The 26,696-nt window shown below is 41.6% G+C and overlaps 1 long non-coding RNA gene across 1 annotated transcript; it reads left to right on the top strand.

Annotated features, from left to right (window-relative positions):
- The first annotated feature begins 1,784 nt into the window (after positions 1 to 1,784).
- Positions 1,785 to 26,626, top strand: LOC134348988 (uncharacterized). Its single transcript, XR_010018550.1, has 3 exons — positions 1,785 to 1,815; positions 20,963 to 21,121; positions 26,205 to 26,626. It is a non-coding gene; the product is annotated as an uncharacterized LOC134348988 (long non-coding RNA).
- Positions 26,627 to 26,696: the final 70 nt, after the last annotated feature.

Below are 26,696 nucleotides of genomic sequence, written 5' to 3' on the forward strand. Positions count from 1 at the left end.
TTAATTGCTACTACCCAGACATGACAATGACCGGGTTATCTGTCTTCTGGTGATGGTTGAGGAATTTATGTTGCCCAATAATGTGAAGGCAATTCCTTCACATCTACAAAATGTATCCATCAAAGAAATCAGATAACCCCCCCCCCAGATTAGCATCTCATTCAAAAGACAATACAGCTGCCAAAGCAGCAGTTGAATGACAGCCTTGCTTTCAGATGTTCTATCTTTGGAACAATTAACATTGCAGCAGCGAAAACGGCACTGACAGGCCCAGAGCTGACGTGAATGTGTAGAGAGCATTGTCACATTCCTCTCTTTCCCCCACAGTACCTTCTGTGGTTGCTGACCTTCTCAAGATGTGCTTATAATGAGTTATGTCATTCTTGTTGGACTTAATTTTTTTGACCATTTTGTGCATTTTTCTTTTCTTTTCCCTCTTCAAACCATAAATCTTCTGGAAAATATTCCAACTACAATTAGTGATCTTAAATTTAACACATACTCAGTTCAAAAACTCGCCAAACCAGGCAAAGACGGTATAATTTCCATATAATTCGTGACATTTCCATTTAGCCTGTGCCGTTTTCTCGGGCTCCAGGCAAGATCACAACTTCTTGTTGTGCAGTCATTTTCATAATTCATTCAGCAAGCCAGATGAGAGCCAATATTGTGAATACCCCCATTACTTAAAGCTAGCCATGACCTTTTAAAAGAAGAGTGGGTCTAAGATCATTCTGCACATTCCACTGCGGAAGATTTACCAAAGACTCATAATGGGACGGTCCCAGTGTTTAGACGCTACTGTGTGATCATGGTGGGGGGATGAAAAAGGATCGTGTCCTGTATTCTCTGGAGACCACCATCTACATGCTCAGAAGGCAGTGACAGCACTGGCTTAACGAGCTCATACGTGGAAAGAGAGGATATTCAATGATCTTAGACAAGGACAGGAGAGCATCTTTAAATGTCTTAACTTTCCATTAGCACCATTACCCTCATCCATGGCTCAATGCACCACTCCTCCATAGAGACTAATCCAAAGGTCTATAACAACCTAATTGACATCACGAGCTGCCTATTCTTCATGCTGTCAGCAATCATTTAAAGCATTTGTGCAAACTCTCTGTAAACTTCATGTCCTTTTATCAGTAGAGTATGTGTCCTGTATTTGATTTTAGAATCAGGAGCCATGTAATATTCATAGGTTTTACTTTATGCTGATACGCTCTCACTGGTGATTGCTTTGCACCCATGGCTCACAGCTTTAATAGACAGCCATTACCAGCAGCTATATATAACCTAAACATACAGCACAACATTCATAGACACACTTCCTTCCATTTGGAGGAACAGGCGGTACACAACGTGAGGGACACTTCATTGTGACAACATTACAACATGAGATTGTGGATTAGAAGTAATGATAAGTAGTGCATTAGTGGCATTCGTTCAAGAATCACGAGATTCTGGAATGGTTCCAAAAGACTAGAAAATCACATGGGTCTTTCCACTCGACTCGTTAAGAAAGGAGTGAGTCAGAAGACAGGAAATTATACACCAGTTAGCCTGACTTCAGTGGTTGGGAGGACGTTGGAATCCATTATTAATGATGAGGCTTTGGAGTACTTGGAGGAACATGATAAAATAGGTTGAAGTCAGCATGGTTTCTTTAAGGGCAAATCTTGCCTGACAGATCTGTTGGAATTCTTTGATGAAATGACAGGCAGGATAGATAAAGAAGAGTCACTGAATGTTGTTTACTTGGATTTTCAGAAAGCCTTTGACAAGGTGCTGCACATGAGGCTGCTAAACAAGGTAAGAGCCCATTGTATTACAGGAAAGATACTAGCATAGATAGAAGATTGGCTGACTAGTAGGACTCAAGGAGTGGTAGCAAAGAGATCCTCTTTCATGACCAGTAGTGTGCTGCAGGGGATAGTGTTAAGACCTCTTCTTTTCACCTTATATGTCAATGACCTAGATGATGGAATTGATGGCTTTGTGGCCAAATTTGCGGACAACATGAAGATATGGAGTCTGCAGAAGGACTTGGACAAATTATGAATGGGCAAAGAAGTCATATACTTTGGTAGAAGGAATAAAGATATACGCTGTATTCTAAACAGAGAGACAATTCAGAAATCAGAGGTACAAAGATACTTGGGAGTTCTTGTGCAAGATTCCCTAAAGGTTGCTTGCAAGTTGAATCAGTGGTAAGGTTGCAAATGCAATATTGACATACATTGCTGTTTCTTCGGTAAGGGAGGGGGTTGGGGGGGGAGGTTTGATGTTATCACCATGTTTTTTGTGAGGGAGGGTGTTGGGAGTTTGAGGTTTTTGAGTTTTTGATGTTCAGCTGCCATTTTCCACATGGGCAATCTGTTGTTTTTTGTGTGAGGGAGGGGTTGGGGTACTTTAGGGTTTATAAGTTTTGTTTCTTTTTCTTTTTCATGCCGGAGAGGGGATGAGTTGATGTCATTTCTTCCAACAACTCCCATGGTTTTTCTGTATTTCATGGCTATCCGGAGAAGTTGAATATCAGAGTTGTATTGTACATGCATTCTTTGACAATAAAACAAACCTACAAATCTATGAACTAATTCTGGAGAACTAGAATATATAATTAGATTAGATTAGATTAGATTATGAGGACACGCAGTCCTCTCTTATTGTCATTTAGTAATGCATGCATTAAGAAATGATACAATATTCCTCCGGTGTGATATCACAGTAACACAGGACAGACCAAGGCTGAAAAACTAACAAAATCCACATAATTATAACATATAGTTACAACAGTGCAACAATACCATAACTTGATGAAGAACAGGCCATGGCACAGTAAAAAAGTTCAAAGTCTCTCGAATGTCCCACATCTCACGCAGACGGGAGAAGAAAGAAAACTTTCCCTGCCATGCCCGACCATAGTCCGACTCTGAGTCATCCGAAAACTTCAAGCCTCCGATCAGCCCTCCGACACCAAGTACTGAGCACCATCTCTATCCGAATGATTCGACCTCAGCCTCGGTCGCCAGCAACAGGCAAAGCCGGGGATTTTGGGGCCTTCCCTCCGGAAGATTCCCAATCGCCCATTAACAGCAGCAGCGAACCGGCATTTCAGAAATTTCTCCAGATGTTCCTCTGTGCTTTCACGTCTGTCTCCATCAAATCAGAATTGTCCATGGCCCCTATTTAACAGAAACAATATCATTTTCACCAGAGAGCTGCGCGTCACGTTGCTATCTTCTCCTCCTGCCCAAAGGATGTAGTGCTGAGACTTTATAAGACAATTGTAAGATTGCAATTGGAACACTGTGAGCAATTTTGGCCCTTTATCTAAGAAAGGATGTATTGGCATTGGAGAGGGCCCAGAGGAATTTTACAAGAATGATAGGGTAAATTTATAGCATGAGGATTTTATTGGTGGCTCTGTGCCTGTACTCATTGGAGTTTAGAAGAATTGCGAAGGATGTCATTGAAACCTATTGAAAGGCCTAGATAGAGTTGGCTACTGGTAACTAAGAGTGTTCCACAGGGTTTGTTGTTGGACTGTGTCTTTTCACATCACATATATATTTGGCTTTTTGGCCAAGTTAGTGAATGATATAAAGATAGGTGGAGGGGCAGGTAGAGTTGAGAAAGCAGGGAGTTTACAGAAGGACTCAGACAGATTAGGAAAAAGGGCAAAGATGTGGCAGATGGAAGATATGGGTTAACATATGAGGAGCACTTGGCGGGTCTGGGCCTGTGCGTGCTGGAGTTCAGAAGAATGAGAGGGATCTCACCGAAGCGTATCAAACATTGAAAGGCTTAGATAGAATAGATGTGGAGATGTCATAAGGTGGTGACTGGGAATGAACCCAAGTGCTAGACACAGACACTGAAGTACTAGGGACAGGACTAGGATACAGGGTGAGGGCTGGGACATGGACACGAAAATCGGGAACCCGCGACAGGACTGGACAAGAGAGCTAGGAGCCCGGGATTGGACTCCGAGCCAGAGACTGGACAAGGACCTAGAACCTGGGTCTTGCCTCTGGCTCGAACCCCAGAACTAGGCAAGGATGTGACTTGGCTGGCAGGCAGGATGAAGCTGGAGTCTTCAGACTTGAGGCGAGGCTGGAGACCAGAGACTTGAGGTGAGACTTGAGACTAGAGGCCTGAGGCTTGGGGTCTTGAAGCTTGGCTTGGGGCAAGGCTCGAGGCTTGGGTTCTTCAAGCTCTGCCTGGGCAGGGCGCAGTACTCATGGGCAGGGCGCGGTACTCCTGGGCAGGGCATGGATCTCCACCCGATGGAGGCAAGGGACAGGAAGGGACAGAACCAACCGTGGGTATCGGCAAGACGGCCTGGCTTACCTGATGGAGGCAAGGGACAGGAGGGGACAGAACCAACGGCAGGGTAATGGCATGATGGCCTGACTTACCCAGCGGAGGCAAGGAACTGGAAGGGAGCGAGGTACAGGGTGGCTCCAAAACAAGACTTCAGGCGAGGCAAGAGTTAGCGGCAAGACAAGGCAAGGCTTCAGGCAATGCAAGGCGAGACAAGAACTTCAGGCAAGGAAATAGAAGGCAGGGGAAGGGATACAAGGAGTCAGGACAAGAACAATCCAACAGCCGTGCCCTGGTCTCTGAAGGTATTTATGCAGCCAGCCCCAATAAGAATCAGCTGCCTCAATTAGTGCTCAACAGGAACAGAAATAGGGTAGACAGAAAAACCTGGAGCAAGGATCAATGGACCGGACCGTGAACCGGAATGCGGACATCATGGACCAGACCATGATAGTTACACCCCCTCTACAGGAGCCTCCTGGCGACCAAACAGGCTATCCAGACTATGGACAGCCCAGGTGGGTAGGAGTGTATTTAACAGAAGGGAGCCCCAGGTGGGAAGAGGAAAACAACAGTATCTGTGTCACTGGGTCCATGGTTGGCTGGATCGTTCTGTCATAAGGTGGTGGCTGGGAACAGACCCAAGTGCTAGACACAGACACTGAAGTACTAGGGACAGGACTAGGACACAGGATGAGGGCTAGGACATGGACACGAAAATCAGGAACCCGGAACAGGACTGGACAAGAGAGCTAGGAGCCTGGGCTTGGACTCTGAGCCAGAGACTGGACAAGGATCCAGGTCCTGGGTCTTGCCACTGGCTCGGACCCCAGAGCTAAGCAAGGACGTGACTTGGCTGGCAGGCAGGATGAGGCTGGAGTCTTCAGACTTGAGGCAAGGCTGGAGACCAGAGACTTCCTGAGGCGAGGCTGGAGACCAGAGACTTGAGGTGAGGCTTGAAACCAGAGACTTGAGGTGAGGCTTGAGACTAGAGGCTTGAGATTTGGGGTCTTGAAGCTTGGCTTGGGACGAGGCTCGAGGCTTGCGGTCTTGGAGCTCCTGCTGGGCAGGGCACGGTAGTCCTGGGCAGGGCACGGTACTCCTGGGCAGGGCACGGTACTCCTGGGCAGGGCGCGGATCTCCACCTGACGGAGGCAAGACACAGAACCAACTGCAGGTAACGGCAAGACAGCCTGGCTTACCCGATGGAGGCAAGGGATAGGAAGGGACAGAACCAACCACAGAGTAACGGCAATACAGCCTGGCTTACCCAACAGAGGCAGGGGACAGGAAGGGAGCTAGGTACAGGGTGGCTCCAAGACAAGACTTCAGGCGAGGCGAGAGTTACCAGCAAGACAAGGCAAGGCTTCAGGCAATGCAAGGCGAGACAAGAACTTCAGGCGACGAAACAATGAAGGGGGGGGAAGGTATACAAGGAATAAGGACAAGAACAGTCCAGCAGCCACGCCCTGGTCTCCGGAGGTATTTATGCAGTCAGCTCCAATGAGAATCAGCTGCCTCAATTAATGCTCAACGGGAACAGAAACAGGGTAGACAGGAAAATCTGGAGCAAGGGTTGATGGACCGGACCGTGAACCGGAATGCGGACTTCGCAGACCAGACCATGACAGGAGAGGAGTTTCCTGTAGTAGGGGAGTCTAGGACCAGAGGCAAATCTTCAGAATAGAGGGACGTCCATTTTGAACAGAGATGAGGAGGAATTTCTTGAGCCAGAGGTTGGTGAATCTGTGGAATTGATTACCACAGATGGCTGTGGAGGCCAAGTCATTATGTATATTTCAAGTGGAGGATAGAAGGTTCTTGATTAGTAAGGGATTCTAAGGTTATAGGGAGAGGGAATAAGAATGGAGTTGAGAGGGATAATAAATCAGCCATGATTGGTTGGCAGAGCAGATTCAAAGGACGGAATAGCCTAATTCTGCTTCTATGTCTTTTAAAAGACTCTTAGAGAGGTACATGGAGCTTAAAAAAATAGAGGGCTATGCGGTAGGGAAATTCTAGGCAGCTTACAGAGTAGGTTACATGGTCAGCACAACATTGCGGGCTGACGGGCCTGTAATATGCTGTAGATTTTCTAAGTTCTATGTTTCTACGTCTTGTGGTCTTGTGTTCACTTAGTCAACAATGTGTAGAAGAATGTCCATGTGTAAGCTCACAAAGAAGATTGGATGGTCATAATTGGAAAGAGTTTGCTGAAAACACATTATCTTCCTCACCATACTTTCCTGTCCGGACATCTCTCTCCTGTGTATTTTATGTCTTGCCAAGAGAAGCCACACTAGGCCACCAACTATCAGCAAACAAATGGAATTAATTTCATCAGCTAGGGCCCTCTCAAAAGGTGAGCAAAATTCTTAATGTAAAGAATGACATCTAAACTATGCGGAATTACAACAGCCAAAAGAAATTACCCTTCAACTAACTGGCCCTTTATATTTTCTCAATGCACAATCAGTGGTGCAAAGTTATTGAACAGAATTGGCTTTATTTCTTATATCCTTCACATACATGATGAGTAAAAATCTTTGTGTGACTTCTTCGTCTAAATGTGCAATGTGCAATTTATAGTAATTTATACTAGATAGTATGTACAACAGGAAATTCAATGTAGCATAGAAATACAGTTGTATCACTGTGATTTAATCAGTCTGATGGCCTGGTGGAAGAAGCTGTCCTGGAGCCTGTTGAGCCTCACTTTTATGCTGCAGTACCATTTCCCAGATGGTAGCAGCTGGAACAGTTTGTGGTTGGGGTGACCAATGATTCTTCGGGCTCTTTTTACACTCCTATCTCTGAAAATGTCCTGAATAGTGGGAAGTTCACAACTACAGGTGTGCTGGGCTGTCTACACCACTCTCTGCAGAGTCCTGCGATTGAGGGAGGTACTGTTCCCATACCAGACAATGATGCAGCCAGTCAGGATGCTCTTAATTGTGCCCCTGTAGAAAGTCCTTAGGATTTGGGGATTCATGCCAAACCTCTTCAACTGTCTGAGGTGAAAAAGGTGCTGTTGTGCTTTTTTCACCACACAGCCAGTATGTACGGATTATGTGAGACCCTAGGTGATGTGTATACCAAGGAACTTAAAGCTGTTCACCCTCCCAACTCCAGATCCATTGATGTCAATAGGGGTTAGCATGTCTCCATTCCTCCTGTAGTCCACAACCAGCTCCTTTGTTTTTGTAACACTGAAGGAGAGCTTGTTTTCTTGACACCACTGTGTCAGGGTGATGACTTCTTCTCTGCAGGCTGCCTCATTATTATTTGAAATAAGGCCAATCAATGTAGTATCATCTGCAAATTTAATTAGCAGATGGAGCTGTGGGTGGTGACACAGTAATGGGTATACAGAGTAAAGAAGGGGCTTTAGGATGCAGCCCTGAGGGGCACCTGTGCTGAGGGGCAGAGGTGAGGGAGCCCACTCTGACCACCTGCCGGTGATCTGACAGGAAGTCCAGGATCCAGTTGCACAAGGCAGGGTGAAGGCTGAGGTCTCTGAGCTTCTTGTCAATCCTGGAGGGAATTATGATGTTGAATGCTGAACTGTAGTTCAAGAACAGCATTCTCACATAAGCATCCTGTGGTAAACCATATATATATATATATATATATATGCTGTAACTGGGTTACCTGTCTGGACATGCCCCTCTGCTGACTGCTCCTGTGGCTCCTCCCACAGACCCTGAATAAAGGTGATTGTGCCACTGCTCCTCCTCTCAGTCCAGGGCAGATACTCAGCATGGACGAGGTCCCATTTTACTGTTAATAAAAGCCTTTCAGTATTTACTCTACTTCCAGTCTTTTGGAGTACTTGATAGTGCATCACATCCTTCTTCTCCAGGTGTGCAAGGAATACAGGATATTGGCTGCAGGGTCAAGCAACAAGTATGGCAGTTTTAGTGACAGCATCAAATCAACATAGCAACCTGATTGACATCATGAGCTGCCTACTTTGCATGCTGTCAGCAAACATTTGAGGCATTTTGGTGCTTGATGTCCTTCTATCAGGATCAGGTTTAAAATCACTGGTATATGTCTTGAAATTTGTTAACTTAACCACAGCAGTACAATGTAATGCATGATAAATATAGGAAAAAACTGAATTACAGTAAATATATATATATATATGTATATTAGATAGTTAAATAAAAATAAGTAGTACAAAAACAAATTTAAAAAATAGTGATGTAGTGTTCACGGGTTCAATATCCATTTAGAAATCAGATGGCAGAGGGGAAGAAGCTGTTCCTGAATTGCTGTGTGTGTGCCTTCAGGCTTCTATACCTCCTTCCTGATGGAAAAGTATGTGTCCTGTATGCCCTTTAGAACTTAATTATCGCTCTCATGCCCAAAATGGTGTGCTGCAGAATCCAATATTATCCCTCTTGATTCAGAATGGATCATTAACCCTTTCAATGATCAGATGTTTTCTGTGTCCTGAGCAAACAAATACAGAAACTGAACAGTTTCTGAGATTTATCCATCACCTACGCTCATGGCTGTCAGCCAACACGTACTGAAGAATAAATGAGTAATCACTATGAGCTCGATGTGGTTGTATTATTGCTTCTTGCTATTTTTGGGTACAAGAGAAATAGTGTGCATTGCAACAGGATGTAACTTTGCCCAATTATTACAAATCAACCTTTAGCACAAGAAGAATATCCATAGTTCCACCAAATCTGTATCTTTCTTAAATAAAATAACAGCCAAAGAACCCTGTTTCAACAATATTGTGGAACAGAAATCACCAATGCAAGCTTCTAATTACAAAATTCTGTCAGAAATATCTTGAGACTGAATTGATTAATAAATGAAATGTAACTGGAAACAATTGGATAAGTTCCGTTAACTTTTATATTGTGTTTTAGCTATAAGTTTGGAAGCAATTTGAAGTAACATATATCAGAGAGAATGATGGGATTGGAATGACTACCCCATTTCCCTTGTTAATATTCACATAACTTTAATCAAAAATGATTTCAATGCACAGAGTACTTGAGGAGGTGTAAAAGGGACAGGCAAACTCATGCTGGGAACATTCCTCTATGAATTGCAATATAATTACCAAGAAATGTGGCTTAGTACACTTTTTGGTGTAACTTTTTTTCAAAGATGGGACACAAACAAAGATTCTGCAAATGACAGAAATCTTGAGCAACACACTCAACATGGTACATCAACTCAAGAAGTCATGCAGCATCAGTGGAGATAGAATTGGCCCAAGAACCTTCAACAGGATTAGAAAAGAAGGGGCAGTAGCCAGAATAAGTACTGGAGCTTCAGGACTCATACCACCAGTTCAGCAACAGTTATTACCCCTCAATTATCAGACTCTTGAACCAATGGGAATAACTTCATTCAACTTCACTTGCCCCATCACTGAACTGTTCCCACAACCTATGGACTCACCGTCAAGGACTCTTTATCTCATGTTCTCAATAGTTGTTATCTTTTGCACACTGGTTGTCCACCCTGTTGATGCGGTCTTTCATTGACTCTATTATGGTTATTTGATTTATTGAGTATGTCCGCAACCACTGGGTTGTATTTGGTGACATATATGTACTTTGATAATAAATTTGAACTTTGAATAAGAAGGTGGGTGGAGGAGAAGGAGTACAAGTTGGCAGGTGACAGGTGAGACCAGCTGAGGGGGTATGATGTAAGGATCTGGGAGGGAATAGGTAGAAGAGGTAAATTGATGGAGAAGAAGGAACCTAATAGGAGAGGACAGTGGACCATGGAAGAAAGCGAAGGGGAAACAGAGGGAGATGTTGAGCAGGTGAGAAGAAGAGAAGGTGCGTGAGAGTAACAAAAATGGAGATGGAGGAGTGAGAAATTACTTGATGTTGGAGAGATCAGTGTTTATGCTATCAGGATTTTCCTGTTTCCTTTTATTTCATAGCCCATGGTCCTCTGCTGTTAGATTTCCTCTCCAGACCTTTATCTCTTCCACTTATCACCTCACAGCTTCTTGTTTCATCGCTTCCCAACTCATCCACTTTCCCCTTCACTTAGTTTCACCTATCACCTGCCAGTTTGTACTCCTCCTCCTCCTCCCACCCTACGTTCTTATTCTGGCTTCTAACCCTTCCTTTGTGATCCTGATTGAGGCCTCATCGACTCCGTATTCCCCTCCATAGATGCTCCCTGAATTGCTGAGTTCCTCTGGTACTCCTCAAAGATAGGACATCCTTGATTTAAGAAATCTTAATAATAGTTTGCCCCTCTCTAAGGGCATTGGAACCCAACCTGCCCATTTCATGGTGCTTGCTGTACTCACAGTAGTGAGAGGGGAATGGTTTAATAGTAATTGGAGGAGTTACCCTTTTACACAAAGTGTGTATGTGGAATGAGCTGCCGAGGATGTGGTTAAGGGAGGTACGATAATACCTTTTGAAAATCAATTGATAGGAATGGTTTAGAAGATTATGGGCCAAACACAGACAACTGGGACTGGCTTGGATGAGGATCTTGGTCTGTGTGGACCAGCTGGTCTGAGGGGCTTGTCTCTGTGCTGTCTGACTGTAGAAATAACGTTCACACTCAACCTCAAAAGAAGTGGTCAGTGCACTTAAAATAAAGTCTACATGATGGAATTGGGGAAAGAGGGAAAACAGGGAATGAACACTGTATCAGCCAGTACCTGACCATGGAGTGTTGTGTGCTCATCAGAGCTTCAATAACCTTGCAATCAGTGGCATACATTAGATTACACGTAGAAGGGTCTTAGTTGCTCTAATACATCCACAGTCAAGTTGATCTCAACGGACATTTTTTTTTCTTTTAAATAAAACTTCTTGGGATGTCAAATAACATGTTGTTTAGGGGTCATTTAATTCATGCACAGTTCACTATTTCCAATGCAATGTACCCTTCATTCTATCCTGAGTTATTTATGAAGGTCGCAAGTCGTGACCTTTTGACCCAATTTCTGCTGCTAAATAGTTTTAAAAAGAAGCGTATGTTGGTAACATTAATAGGTGCATAGAATGCAATGAGGAAATAATGTTAGGGCAAATCATTTCAGCAAATATCCAGTCCAGTTCCCCTGGGGCAGGACTTCTAACCTTTCAAAATTGGTGGAAAAATACTTTAAAAAAGGAAAGTTAAACTTAAAAGCTTGCACGGATAGATTTAATTCCCAGTCAACTGGATGCAATGGATCTTTGTGTCTAAGAATTGTAATGCAGAACCACAAGACTGGAAGTTGAAAGAAGTTCAACGTTCAAAATTTAAGTTCTGTATAATACCAGGTTCCACTTTCTGCGGGTCAGTTTCTTTAATCAATCAATGGAAACCTCCGTACTTTGAGAGTACAATGATACATTCACATTACCTGATACCACACCCCATATCGCTTCTTGTTACACTTTGTAACTCCAGAAACTAATTGAGAGAAAACCACAAGAGCTGGATATTTGCGTACATAGCTTTTCTTCAGTGAGCCTCTCACATATGACGAGGTGCCATAATGACATGTGCCATTCACATACTTCTTACATATAACCCATGATGAATTATGTAAACAAAGAATGCTGAATCAGGCAATACTCAAATATTACTAAAATATTAAGTACAGTACACTCCTCATTGCTTAGCTATAAACTCCAAATCTCTCTCTCTCTCTCCCTCCCATACAACTACTATAGATATCCACAGCATAGTAAATTTTAAATTGTCCTATTCAGGTCTAAAGACTTAATCACTGTGGAGGATTTCTTACTCTTGTATGGAAATGTCTTTGCTGAAAAGGGGAGTCACTCTGCTTGGCATTTGAGACTTGTGGCTGTGAAACAATCTTAGCCCTGGGGCTTACTCTCTGGTGTTTGTAGGAGTTGATTCCGGGACTGCAGGAGGTGGTTCTGATAGTTCTGAGCACCCTTCTTCTCGAACAATTAACTCTGCTGAAAAAGGATCAAGGGCTTTCCTGGCATATATGACGAATAAACTCTTCTCGGGCTGCTGATAAAGAGTTCTTTAGACTCTTTACAAACCATTCTGCCAATCTATTTGTAGCTTGGTGATCTGGTGCAGATGTTTCATTCCATCATTTTCAGGAATGACTGAAATTGTTCTGCAAAAAACTGTGGCCCATTGTCAGCGACTATGTTTTTGAGAACCTTAGTTCTTGAAAAGAGACTTCTCAACACATCAACAATGTGCAAGGCTTTAGTGGAGGCTATTTGGAACAGTTCTGGCCACTTTGTAGCTGCATTCACTGCTACAAAGAAATTTGTGCCCATGAATGGTTTGGCAAAACGGTCTGTGAATCCTCAGCCAGGGTAATGCAGGCCACTCCCAGGGTTGGTGAGGCACTGCACTTGGCACCTACTGGACGCATTAACCTCCTCAAGTAAGCTGCTTGATCTGCGACTTATCCTAATACACCAGACAAAACTTCGAGGCAATGTATTCATTTTAAGTATGGACAGTAGTCATGCCTGAGACAGTGTGAAGTCTCTTCTCGTTTCCCATTGGACCATTTCCATCATAAGAGGAGTATCCTTATTTGTAAATTTTTCAGGTATTTCCTTTTCCATGGGTAAGTGGGACAATCTATCAGCATTTCCATGGTCAGTTGTCCTCTTGAATTCAAACTTGTAATTGTATCCTCCAGCAAACAGAGCCCATCTCTGCATTCATGCTGCCGGTGTTAGTGAAACACCCTTCTGTGGATTGAAAGTGGACACCAGTGGTTGATGTTCAGTAATGTGGGTAAACTATCTTCCATATGGGTACACCACAAACCAGACTCAAGGCCTCTCTGTGCATAATTTTTCTCTGCAGCAGTAAAGGAACGTGATGCAAAGTCTATGGGGCCTTTACTTCCATCACTCATCACATTGTCACATGTCCTTTGGCCTTGGCGCATCCACCACTGCTTGAATTTTCTCAGCAGACTTGTGTAATGCATGTACACTCAATTATGCAATCACAGTAAGTGATACTTCGTTTAAACAATTCACACTTGCCGCTTTGTCCTCTGAGCCAATGATGTTCTAATATTTTTCACACTGTTTTGAGATTTTGTGATGTTCCTTGTCGTCCTCACCAGTAACAATGATGTCATCCAGGTGACACTGAGTGTCTGGGCAGCCTTGCAGCTCCTGGTCCATAGCTTTCTGCCAGAGTGCAGGCGCAGATGTTACTCCAAAAATAAGCCTATTATAGTGATAAAGTCCTTTGTGAGTGTATGTGCTGAGAAACAATTTGAGATCTTCCATCTCCGTCCGTAGGTAGTCCTCTGCAAAGTCCATTTTCCTGAAGAGTTTCCCTCTAGAAGGGTTTGCAAAGATATTCTGTGTCCTGGGTAGAAGGTATTAATCTACTTTCAGTACTGGATTAACGATGACCTTAAAATCACCACGGATCCTGGCTACTGGGACAAGAACTGATGCCCATAGGCTTCTCCCAAACTTGAAAATAATTCCCTCAGCCTCCATATGACCTAACTCTCTGGCTTCTTTGTCACAAATGGTATAAGGAACTAGGCATGATTTGTAAAACTTTGGTGTGGCATTTTAATTTAACACTATTTTACCCTTGATACGTTTGAGTTTTTCCATTGTCATTCCTGATTGCAAAAATAGTAACGCACTTTGTTCAGCCAGTCAGGTTTCTGTTTATACAGAATTTTTAAATTGTGTTCACACTCACTTTCAGTAACTCAGTTGTGTTTCTAGCTGCTGTTTCCAGTTATAAAGCAATTTCAGCTGTTCTTTTAAATGTGAGTTGTACTTGTTTGGAACTGTTTTAAATGCTTTCTCGTAAGATTCCCCAAACTAAGTTTTATCTCTCAGCGCATCATTAAGCCCCTCACTGAACTGACAATGCTCAGATAATTTCTTTGGTTCAACCACGGAAGATGAAATGGACTCCAGTTCCTTTTGGTTCCACTTTGAAACCTGAAGTGTTCTGCAATCAACAATGGTTTTAGTTCTATATGTTCCTGCATTAAAATAGAGGGCCATGGGTAATCCTAGGTAATTTCTAAAGTAAATACATGTTTGGCACAGCATTGTGGGCTGAAGGGCCTGTATTGTGCTGTAGGTTTTCTATGTTTCTATATTACATTCATGATATTACCGAAGTTCATTTTGGCTGGGTGAGTTGGAGCATTTAAGCTTCTAAGCAAACTGTATGCATTTCCACTTATTGCACTCAGCAACATTGGCACTCATTTTTCATTGGCTATTTAATCTGGTTTGTAGTACTGCTCAATTGGTTCGGTATACATCATCCAGTTATCTGTTGTGAAATCGAAGGAGTCTAACTTTCTGATGCAGCCAGCCATTTCTGCTTTTTTTATCATCTGCTGCATTGTTTATGAACCCATTGCTTGTTAATTTTGTCCATTTTCTGCCATTTTTAAAAATCAAACTTTTCTCTCCCCTTCCGGAAACAAACGTGCTGCACCTCCACAGGTAGGCAGTCCCCTCAGTTCATTTTAAAACTTCCTCATCCCCACTGTTATGTTTTGCAATTGCAGAAACTAATCAAAAGAAAAACATAGGAACCAGGATATTTGTGCACTTACCTTTTCTTTGTTTTTTTTTCGTGAGGCACTCACATATGACATGGTGGGGTAGTGATGTATGTCATTCACGTACTTCTTACATATAACCTGTAGTGAATTATGTAAACAGAGAATGCAATACATTTACCATATTACTCAAATATTACTGGAATATTTAATACACTACAGTTCCTAGTCCAGTGACACTTTGATTGTTTTTAAAAACTCTTATTCTCTTGTTTATTTTGCTCAACTTCAATGCCTTCTTTAATGTTATGCTACCCTTGAACTTGATGAGCTGACAATCCTTAACCACATGCCTGCAGTTTGCCCTCAAGAGGAATTAACAACAAAACTTCAGTGCTGATGATGACATCTAAACAATATGTTCTGTAGGCTCCACCCCTGGGTGAGAACTCAAAACCATTGGACATTGTACTGTGGTGGAATGTGGTGGTCTTCACTTCCACTGAGCCCCATTTCTATTTCATAGGGGAGGTCTGGAGACATGTAATTCTTGTACAGGAATCAGCTTCATTTGGAGAAACACGATGGAATTATGGAATGCGGAGATTGTCACTCTGACACCCCACTTAGTGTTGTTGCACAGTGGAGATGTACTTTAGCTTATGGGGGTGTATCTCGTGTACTTATGATATGGCTGTTGTGTTGGGAATCCAGTTGAATCCTCTGAACACCCCACCACCAGACCACCACACATACACACACACACCGAATGTAGTGATTTCATTGGGAATGGAGTAATTCTATCAAGGTTGCCTGTGAGAGTCAGTATTAAGCGGGCTGGGGTGAGCAGTGTGGCCATTCCTCCTGAGGACTGAGGCTCCCGAGAGTGAGTGCAAGCTATTGCTGAGGATCAGACACCCATATTTTACAATCCTCTCAATCTTGGATGCGCTATTTCCTTCTGCCTTCGGTCAGTTGCACAACTCATCTCAGTTGTAAGGTCTTACTATGACAGCATGGAGGGACCTGTGTACACTCACAATGTGAAGGAATGCACATCCACCAGGAGGTGAGACCAGAGGAGCTGCAACTTACTGTCAACACACCACACAATGGTCGTGTCCTCCACCAGGTTCCATTCGTGGGGCTTCCCAGTAGGGCAGCACTGCCTGTAGCATGTCTTTCTCTACATAATGCTGTAATAATCATGGAATCTGGAGCAACAAGCAAAATGCCGGAGGATCTCACCAGGTTGCAGTCTGGATGAGTTCCTCCAGAAATCTGTAGCTCCAGATTTGTCGAGTATGTCAAGGACACTCTCAGCTGGTTTGCAGTTTATTAACTACTATGTACTCTGTGTGTGAGTGAACGAAAGTTGCTGAACAAAATGTTTCATATGTGATGTAAAAACAAATTCTGATGTTTCACTCTTACATTCCGAAGTGCAAGCAAGAATAAGATTGGCAGCAGGGAGAGAAAGTAGAGGGCACAATATAAACACAAGAGATTCTGCGGATGCTGGAACATAAGAACATAAGAAATAGGAGCAGGAGTAGGTCATCTGGCCCATCAAGCCTGCTCCACCATTTAATAAGATCATGACTGATCTGGCCATGGACTCATCTCCACCTACCTGCCTTTTCCCCATAACCTTTAATTCCCCTACTATGCAAAAATCTATCCAACCTTGTCTTAAATATATTTACAGGGGTAGCCTCCACTGCTTCATTGGGCAGAGAATTCCATAGATTCACCACTCTCTGGGAAAAGCAGTTCCTCCTCATCTCTGTCCTAAATGTACTCCCCTGAATCTTGAGGCTATGTCCCCTAGTTCTAGTCTCACCTATCAGTGGAAACAACTTTCCTGCCTCTACCTTATCTATCCCTTTCATAATCTTATATGTTTCTATAAGATCTCATCTCATTCTTCTGAATTCCAGCAAGTACAGTCCCAGAAGACTCAATCTCTCCTCACAGTCTAACCCCCTCATCGCTGGAATCAACCTGGTGAACCTCCTCTGCACTGCCTCCAAAGCCAGAGCAACACACACAGCATGCTAGAGGAACTCTCTACATTAGGCAGTACCTGTGAAAATTGATAAACAGTTGATGTTTCAGACTGAGATGTTCCTTTTTGAGAGAGAAATGGCCTCGATTGCTCTTTCATTCCTGCCTGACCAAACTCTGTTTCTCTTTATTAGAGTGGTGGAGGGTGGCCCAAGGCAATACTCAGCAGATTGTCCTGATGAAGGGTCTCTGCCTGAAATGTTGACTGTTTACTCTCTTTCACAGAAGCTGCCTGGCCTGGTGAGTTCCTCCAGCATTTGTGTGCATTGCTCAACAGACTCCCTGTGTGATTTCACCCCCAGCCCCCACTAGAGGAGAACCAACCACTATGTTACAGCATTGAGAGGAATAACAATACTGAGAAACTTAATTATCAACCTCCCTTTATCTTATACTTATTTTCATCAGAAATTCTTTTTTTTGGTCAAAGTAAGATCAATAAAAGGGTCAGTTTATCAAATGAATTGTATTTCTTCCATGTTAGTAGCAGCCTCCACTAAGTGAGAATGTTTGAGTCCACATCAGAAATAGACTACAAAGTACTGGGGGGGGGTAATATAGTAAAAGAAGCCTGTTTCCATGATAAATAAAAATATTAAATCAGTCAATTGAGAATATTGCTGTATTCTTTTATTTTAAGAACAACAGTTGGCGCAGTTGTAATCTGGGAATTATAGGATTAAGGTTGTCATAGATTTGGCAGTGCAGTTCCTGATTTTATTGTAAATCCATCACTTACTGACAACATTAAAGTTAACAAGATGAGGGAGCACTCTAATTACAAGATTATTATAAGGTTATGTCCTTTCCAGCTTAATATTTTTTAGGTAAATTTGTACCCTGGAGACAAACTATAGTAACAAGAATGCTGAAAGATATCCTGTTAGCATCTCCAAAACATTTGGGTATTTCCCATGCAAAAATGATTTGTTCGAACTTTACCTTCCATTCATATCTTCCACCTTGTTAAAGTTAAACTATCTGGTGATATTTGTTCTGGATTTATCATTGTTATACTAATAAATATTCAATTAAATATATATCCATTGAGCCAAAGCTGCTTGTGTTAAAAAAATCCACAGAATTTGCAATTGTGTTGATTCACCCACAGTAGGCCAAAATGAAATACATAATTGGTGAGTGAAGGGACAGATAAAATCTGTGCCTATTTTATTAAATTCTGATAATATTTAATTGTATTAAGATATAAGTACTTATCACCATAATTGTTTAATCACATTATCACTTAATAACAAACAATTTCAGTAGTTATTACACTCAGAATAAATGATCAAAGTACTCTGCAAAATGTCATCCCATTCCTTAAAGGATTTTGACTACAAAAGTAAAGGCAAATAATACTGAAGTTTAAAAATAAAATGCACTAGCATTGAATTAAGATGCCTTCTCAGAGGATTCACCTGAATGTTGTTGCATGAGTAATCAAGCAGATAAGCTGGCTGTGGCAAAGATTATTGATTTCAAGTAAATCCAACAACGGATTTTTTTTTCTCATTTCTTGTTATTAACATAATTGTGATACAAGTTGTGGAACATTATCAGAGCATCTGCCATGACAGTTTTCACAGTTCCACTAGCCCTCCATTTTACCTCTTTCCACCTTCAACACCCAAGTTATAGCACAGTATTCGTCTCATTCATGCTTGATAGGTCCATACATAATTTAAAAAACTGGACCCCACGGACATCTCTCCAACCTGGTGGAATCTCTCCTAACTCTGCCTATTTGGTTTTAATGATATAATGACCTCATTTTCAATTTTGACTGCAGCTGTAGGTGAGGGAGGTTTCCTCCGTCAAGACGAATCTGTCAGAGTCCAAGCTGTGAACCAAAATGGAAGTTAAAAGGCAGATTGAAAGCTTGAAGCAATAAAGTTTTTTTCCTAGCAATGTACTGGAAATATTATTCCCTCATAATTAATCTTAGTCAGTAGCACTAAAAGTTGTACATAGCAATTGCAGCATTCCTTGACAATGGACAACTTGATGCCTTTCATATGATGAAACATTAGAGGAGGAGTGTTAGTCCTCATGTGGCTTCCTGAAGCCATTCTAGCTTTCAAATGCTGATATTCATTACTTTCCTGATCCTTCCTCAAATCCCTGACTCCTCTTCATATACAAATATTCAGCTCTCTAGGGAAGAGAATTCTGAAGGTTAACTTTTTCAAGTGGTGAAATTCTCATCAGTTCTAAATGGATAAAACTTTTTCTTTATTTTATTCCCCCCCCGAACCCCCCCCCCAGCTCTGTGTTCTCCAGAGGGGCTACATTTTCTCAGCCCCAGAAATCAACTTCCAGTCAAATGCAGCAACTTTCAATGAAATTTATGCACAGGTTGACTGAGTAGGTTAGCAATTGACCTGGTTTTTGGGAGGGAACGATGTGTGGAATTGTATATAATACTCAAGATAAAGTTTTAGGTATGATGACACAGACAGGAGGAAAGTTGACAAAATTACCTGTTAGTGAGCTTGTTAGGAAGATCAGTGAGACAGCGGAATGTCAGAACCTAAAACTACAACATTCCAGTGCCTTTCTCTTTCCACAGATGCTGTCTGACTGTTTGAGCATTTCCAGCATTTATTTTCCATTATTCCGGGATTATTTTTCTTTCTCACAGGATGTGAAGATGGTCTGTGAAGTATAAGGACACAGTAACGTTGTTCATTGTGCCCTTCAGAGAATGTTGAATGAGGCACATCCAGTGCTTTATTCAGAGGGTATTCAGACATAGGGTGTCAGCAGGAAAGTTTGGGATTTACTCAATGATTTGAGATAATGATGGAAAGAAATCAAACCTGAGAGATGAGAAATAGAAATTAACATCTCTGAATGACATGAATTGGAAGAGAAGGTAAAAAGATCTTCAGTAGAAAAACAATGCAGAAATAATGAGTTTTGGCTCCAAACATTAGCCGAAATGTATATATAAACATACATTGTGAAGATATGGCCCTGTAAAAACTGACTAAAGAAGATTGAAAATCCTTAGGCATCAATCAAGAGGAAATGTAGCATCTGGCTGTCTCAGGTTTAGGTTGTGGCCCAAGGGAAGAAAAAGGTTCAATGGCAGGAAAGAAACTATAAAGACCAGTGAACCAGGGGAGTGGAAAGAGTTATTCCAGGTATGAGCGACTGCATCCAAATCACAGAGGCTTAGCTCAAAACATCACCACAGAAAAAGCATTAAAATGCCGAGCTGAGAACTGTGAGTAGTCATGTCAAGTGCAAAAATTGGACAGAAAAATATTTTAAAAACAGGTCGTCAAGTAATTAATTTCAGAATTTCACCTCCTGCAGTTTGCTGATAAATGTACAAACAAGATAGTCTAATTAAGTGCATGACTGGAGAAGTGGTGAAAAACAGAGAAAGATCAGATAATTGGACTCTGCTACTGACACTGAAGGTACAACAGCTATTCAAGATGAATGAACTGAACTTAAAAAATGGATAGAGGTTTTCACTGTGAGGAAAAGAAACGCTGTTTTAAAGGATTGTGGTGGGAGAACAGAAACAGAAATTAATGTAAATTATTGGATAGAATTATAAATAGCAGTAAAAATAGAGACATCATAGAGTACAGGGTCCAAGTTTACCAAAAAACCTGATAAATCAGGTACTAAACAGTATGTACTGTATATTAAATGGTCCTAGCCACAAGTCTAACCATGCTTCCGAACCCCAGCTCCTTTTACAAACCTAGCTACATATCCTATCACTGGTTCTGGCTATGTGATCAACCACATTTCTTAGTCCCTAACTCCAGGTGCACACCTGGCCCATGTTTCCGTCTCTGCCCTCACATTCAGCGGAAATTTCCTACCTACAGATCTGACAACATATACAGTCACATTCCAGGCCCCTGGTTCCAGCTGCTAAGATCTCTAATTGCAAGCAGTTGGCTGACTAAGTGGAAATTGTCAATTGTATGTTACTTTAAAGGTACATAATAGAACTTCTCCAGTATTTTTAAATCTTTTCCTTCATAAAAAGGGCAAGAACATAATTTATTGCCCATTCATAACCCCAAGACCCTGTAGGAAAACTTCGGAGTTGCTTGGAATCAACTGCATTTGGTGAGTCTGGAGTTATGTCAAAGGATGGAAAGGCTGCTCCAGAATCAGAAACACAAGAGATGCTGGAAATCCAGAGCAATGCACACAAAATGCTGGAGGAAGTCAACAGGCCAGGTAAGGAATAAGCTGTCAATGTTTTGGACCGAGACCCTTCTTCAGGACTGGAAAGATGCCAAAATAAAAATGTGGGGAGTGAGGAAGGGGTATTAGCGGATTGGCAAAAACAAGTTCACAGGAAATTTATGTTTTTAATCGGCATTTTTCCCCTTCCTTTCCAGTCCTGAATTTAGAGTACGAACTGGTAGCTTTGGATAAACATTCCAGGCCTAGCTTAGCCAATATATTACAGTCCACCACTGCGTTGGGACCAAACGATTACAAATGAGCTTTTTTGCTTTGTTGCCACGTGTACACTTAAGCACTAAAGCTTACTCTGCAATGCATTATTTGTGTCTGTAACTAACACAGTCTGAGTACATGCTGGGGGCAGCCTTCAAGTGTCACCATGCTTCCACTGGCAATATAGCGTGCCCTCAACTTGCTAAACTGTACATCTCTGCAGTGTGGGAGGAATCCAGAGCACAGAGAGGAAGCCCTCGCAATTTTGGGGAGAACATACAAACTCCTTGCAATGGTGACGACAATGAATTCCAATCACTCACACTGCAATATGTTATGCTGTTATGGTACTCTGTGTTATTGATTCTTTATTTTCCATTCAATCATGCTTTCTGATTTACTTATACTAATTTGTCAACAATTCTGGATGTTTTAATTTTGAACCTTGCCAGAAAAACTTCTTCTAAAGGCCTTATGAGAATCTACACAGAGATCTTCGACCAGTATATTGGCTGTTTATTCCCTTCCATAGATTATGCCTGGCTTGCTATTCCCCAACATTTTGTGTTGTGTTGCTCAAGACTTCCAGCATCTCTGGAGTCTCTTGTGTTGTAGATAGTGTTCATGCTTGGCCATGTAGACAAATTAATTTGCCCGCTCAAAGGAAACTTCTAGAGAATGTTTGTGATGCTAAGTTGCTTCTGAAACCATGCTGATGGCTTCTTCAAATCTCTATGATCTTCTGTTGTTCTATAACAAGATCCTGTATAATATATAGTCAAATATTTTTAACCAGCAATTTTAGCCTAATTGATCTGTAACACTTTGATTCAAAATATTCATCACATATGTTGGATCCTGGTTATTTTATAATCCAAAGATCCTTCAGAAGCCATGAATGAGGCACAAAACTTGTTGGCTACAGCCATTTATTAAATGCTATCAGAACAAAGAATGAAAAGGATGAAGAGCAAAGAAGTCATGTTCGTCCTATACTAAGAACTCGCTCAGACTAGGCAGATAACAAGACATTCCAAAGAAAAGAATAACCAATGGAATATCCAGATTCAGTGGTGTGATAAGGTGGCAAAGAAGTTTCCAGAAAAATACATAATTAACTATACTACAATTATTGAAAAAAATCACTGAATAATTACACATATATAGGTAATTTTATAAAAAAAATACAAGAAAAGGAAAAGTTAAGTTATGGGAAAAATTGCGATGTTACACAGTAGTCCAACAGGCTATTAGTTTATTTATTACTTTACCATATCATTACCTTTCAAGAGTGCCTGAAAATTTAAACCAAAATGAAGCCATCAGGTCTGAAAATGAATTTACACTGCCCACCAATTGGACAGTAGAATCAGGCAAATGTCCAAATTGGTTTATATGCCAAGATTCAAAATGCTGCGTTATGACTTCACTTGTGGGGCTGGGAATTTACTGGCAGACTTTTGATCCATTCTGGGATGATATACACCTGTAAAATTGACCATAACAAATGTCCCAATCAGATTGATCAAACCCTTTGAAGGAATGCGACGTGTTGGATTGTTGGAGCAGATCCTGCTGAATAAAAACCAAACAGAGGCAAGCTACATTTTTGTGGTATTATCTGTGCCTCCAAGTCTCCCAGCTGCTCAGACTCAGAGGTGGGAAGAGAGTGAGTGTGGGACTGAATGGAGGGAAATAAACAGATTCCATATAAAGATATGTCCATTTTATCTCTATTTAGGTTCCTTATCTTGACAATGCCGTTAGGTATTTCTTTGAGCATTAGAATTTGTTCTTTTAAGTTGCTCTTTAGAAGATTCAGAGAGGGAAATCATTTTCTGGGAGCCAAGCTATTCTAAGGCAACTTCTACAAGCAGAGACAGGGAATTGAGCAGAAGTGTTGCTCATTAAGATCAGCAGTAATTTTCTTGGCTTAGTCACAAATTCTGACAGCCACCTGCGGTTCACTGCCCTAATTCTGAACCTAAATTAAGTTCTTCTTCTCAAGGTCATTTCTGATTTCATAATCAATGGTGATTTTGAAGATGGCACAACAGGAAAATGCAGTGTTGGAATGTTCCCTTAATACAAAATTTATGATGAACAGTTCTGTCCTTTTTGGTGCATAATTTCATTTTTGACTTTACTGAAGCCCACTTAAGGTTATCCATTCTTTATTTAAAATCACCAAATTTTAGCATAATTAAGGCCTGGGTCTCAAAACCAAAAGTGTATGGAGAAGATTTTTCACATATAACAACATAATCTTTCATGGATGTGTTTTTTGTTTGAGTAAAAATAATTCCTGTGATTTTATTTTAGTACAAAACACAGACAAAGACTTTTCAGTCAGCAGCAAAGGGGTTTGTGTTCACCACCACCTTAAAAGAGCTGCCCAAAGTTTGGACTCTCTGTCACCTATTTCAATGTTCCCTACAATCTGACATCCCTGATAGCGCCCAGCAAGAGCGGAATTATCAAGTAAATTGACGAGCCAATCAGATTGAAAATTCTCAGTGGAAATAAACCAAGAAGTAAGAAGTATGAATTTCAACTCAATTACTAATCACTTTACACAAAGCAGACCAAAGACAGGGATATTTAGATAGGATTAAGATAGAAGCTGAAGTGTTGGATGTTTTGTTGTAAATAGAACTGATTTTATTAGCCATGGATTTTTATTTAATCAAGAGATGGTGTGAATCAAACTCTACATTTTTAAAATTAGTTTTGCCTTGAACAGACAGGTTGTTTGGAAACTCAGCTGTATTTCATTCAACAGGGCTTAGCTAGGTCAATGATTTTGCAAAAAAAAGTGAAATTCTCTTGAAGCCGCTTCCTCTGATTGAATCTGTGAAGTCTGCAGCAAACCCCTTTGTAAATTTTACATTTAATTACCTAGTCTGTAGACATGAAGAGTTGCTGTCAGTTTTGTTGAGTCACTGTCATTGCAGTTGCAAATTCTAAAATATTAATATCTAACTAGAACAGAACTAAACATGGTATAAATGCAAAGTATGGCAAAATCCAAGTTGAACCACCAAGCAGTGCTCTGACATGGTTGTTTATGCAGTTAAAGTCATTAAGTATACTGTTGGCTGCAAAGCTCTTTACTAGGCAATAATACCAGGACAGTTCAGCTGGGAAGTTGATTTTTAATTGACTTGCACATTTAATTAAGCTTTGTCTTTATTCCACATGTTGGAAGTAATGAGAAACTCTGTTATCTACCTGCCTTATAACACAGGCAATATGACAGACATGAGTAGGTGCTCATGTACTAGGAATGGGAAAATGACATCCAGTGCCCATGCCTAAGATAGTTACCTGCCTAAGTACATTTCTGGCCTTACACTTGTCTACAACATTTTCCTTGTGATCGCAAGAACCTGGTGGAAGTTTGTAATTTAGAATCCTTCAAGTTGAGTTCACTGGCTCATTACCAAGACCAACGGCAGAGGGGATGCATGCCTTGGTTGTTGTATGGCAGACATCCCACCTCTCCCGCAAGATCCGGGAGTCTCCCGCATATCGATAGTGGCTCCCTGACGCCTGGAAATTATATACAATATCCCAGAAATAGATTTTTTGAGAGGGAGAGGGAAAGCGAGCATCCTGATTGGTCTCTCTTCATGCTAAGAGTGGTCCCCAACCACTGGGCTGTGAGGAAACATTATGATTTGGCGATATGAAACGATATGAGTCAGCTGCACCTTTCCTCATTCCCTGTCACGCACTGTTGAACTTGAACGCACACGAGGTCATTACGCACGCATCATCCATGTCAGCGCGGGAAAAAGATCAACTCCTCGAGCTTGTAAATGACGGCGGGCTGAAAAGTATGTTTGACATAACATCTCTGCCGGCATTCTGGATCAAAGTCAAGGCTAAATATCCTGAGATAGCCACGGAAGCACTGAAAACGTTGCTTCCATTTCCAACATATCTCTGCAAAGCAGAGTTTTCTGCAATGAATGCAACGAAAACTAAATTGCAGAATAGACTGGACATAAGGAACCCCCTTCGAGTATCGCTGTCTCCCGTCACCCCTTGATGGCACCGTCTTGTTGCAGGAAAACAAGCCCAGGGCCCCCACTGATTCAGCGATATTGGTGTTTTGCAATGATTTTATATGTTCCTACGAGGAAAATATGCACTGTGTGTTTAATATCCAAACGTTACTTAAAATGTTATGATGCTATTGACTTATCACCTATATTCCGGTCGTGATTAACACCACCCCGCCCCCAGTCAGCCGGTCTGCAAGAATATTGTCAATATTAAACCAGTCTGCGGTGCAAAAAATGTTGGGGACCCTTGCTAAGTAGACCTATCAGTTTTCTCTGTGGGTGGGCTTTACAGTCGACCTCAAAAATAATGACAGTGTTGCTCTGCACTGTTTGCAACAGTGACTTTTCTATTGCCCATGGTGGGTTAAAATGTAAAAGACATGTTGAGGTGAGTTTAACAGGTGTCATTACAGCATAGCTAATGTTATTTAAACTAGCTGCTTAGCTGCTAAGGAGCTACGCTATTGATGTCCAACGTGATGAGGCCAAACTCCCTGTAGACTTGCATAAAGTTGTAATAGAATAAACATGATAACATAATATATAAGTACATATTTTAATGTCACATTTGCTGCATATACCCAACTTGGTTTACAGATTAGACAAAATCACTAAACAAAGTATTACATACACCCTTGGAGGTCGATGGGCGGGGGGATATGGTGTTGCGGGTGGGAGCAGGGGTGCTACCTCCCTGAAATGGTGGTGATTCCTCCCTGAAACGAGTTTTTGCAGGGTGGGATGTCTGGTATGGACTAGGCCTTATGCCCTGGGGTTGTCTGTTGCAGCTGCCCAGAAGAGGAGATGCCTGAAACAGTGGGGCATGGCATTCATCCTGGGGCAGGGGATGGCCCTTCCCATCAGTGCTGCCCTCCAGTGATCGCTTGGTGGAAGACAAACCGGTTTGCGTTCATCAGCGGCTGCTCTAGTGCATGATGATTGGACTGCTGCACGCTTGTTCTTGCTGACAACATCCCATGCACTATCAATCTACAGGAAATGACACTCCGAGACCTGGGCTATATTTTTTTGTCTCATTTATGTTTACTGCTACCATAGTTATATGTGCTATATATGCCTTGTGCAGTATATGACTGTTTGTTCAGCGTTCATGAGGAATGCTGCTTCATTTGGCTGTATTCAGGGGTAGTCATGTATGGTTGAATGACAATTAAACTTGACTCCCATGCAAGATTACTTGGCCTGAAGTCACCAGCACCTGCGGAATAAAATCATGTCTTTGCTTGCTTTTAAAAGTAAAAATTTTGAAATATATCCAC

Source organism: Mobula hypostoma, chromosome 7, assembly GCF_963921235.1.
Source record: "Mobula hypostoma chromosome 7, sMobHyp1.1, whole genome shotgun sequence".
Taxonomy (NCBI): domain Eukaryota; kingdom Metazoa; phylum Chordata; class Chondrichthyes; order Myliobatiformes; family Myliobatidae; genus Mobula; species Mobula hypostoma.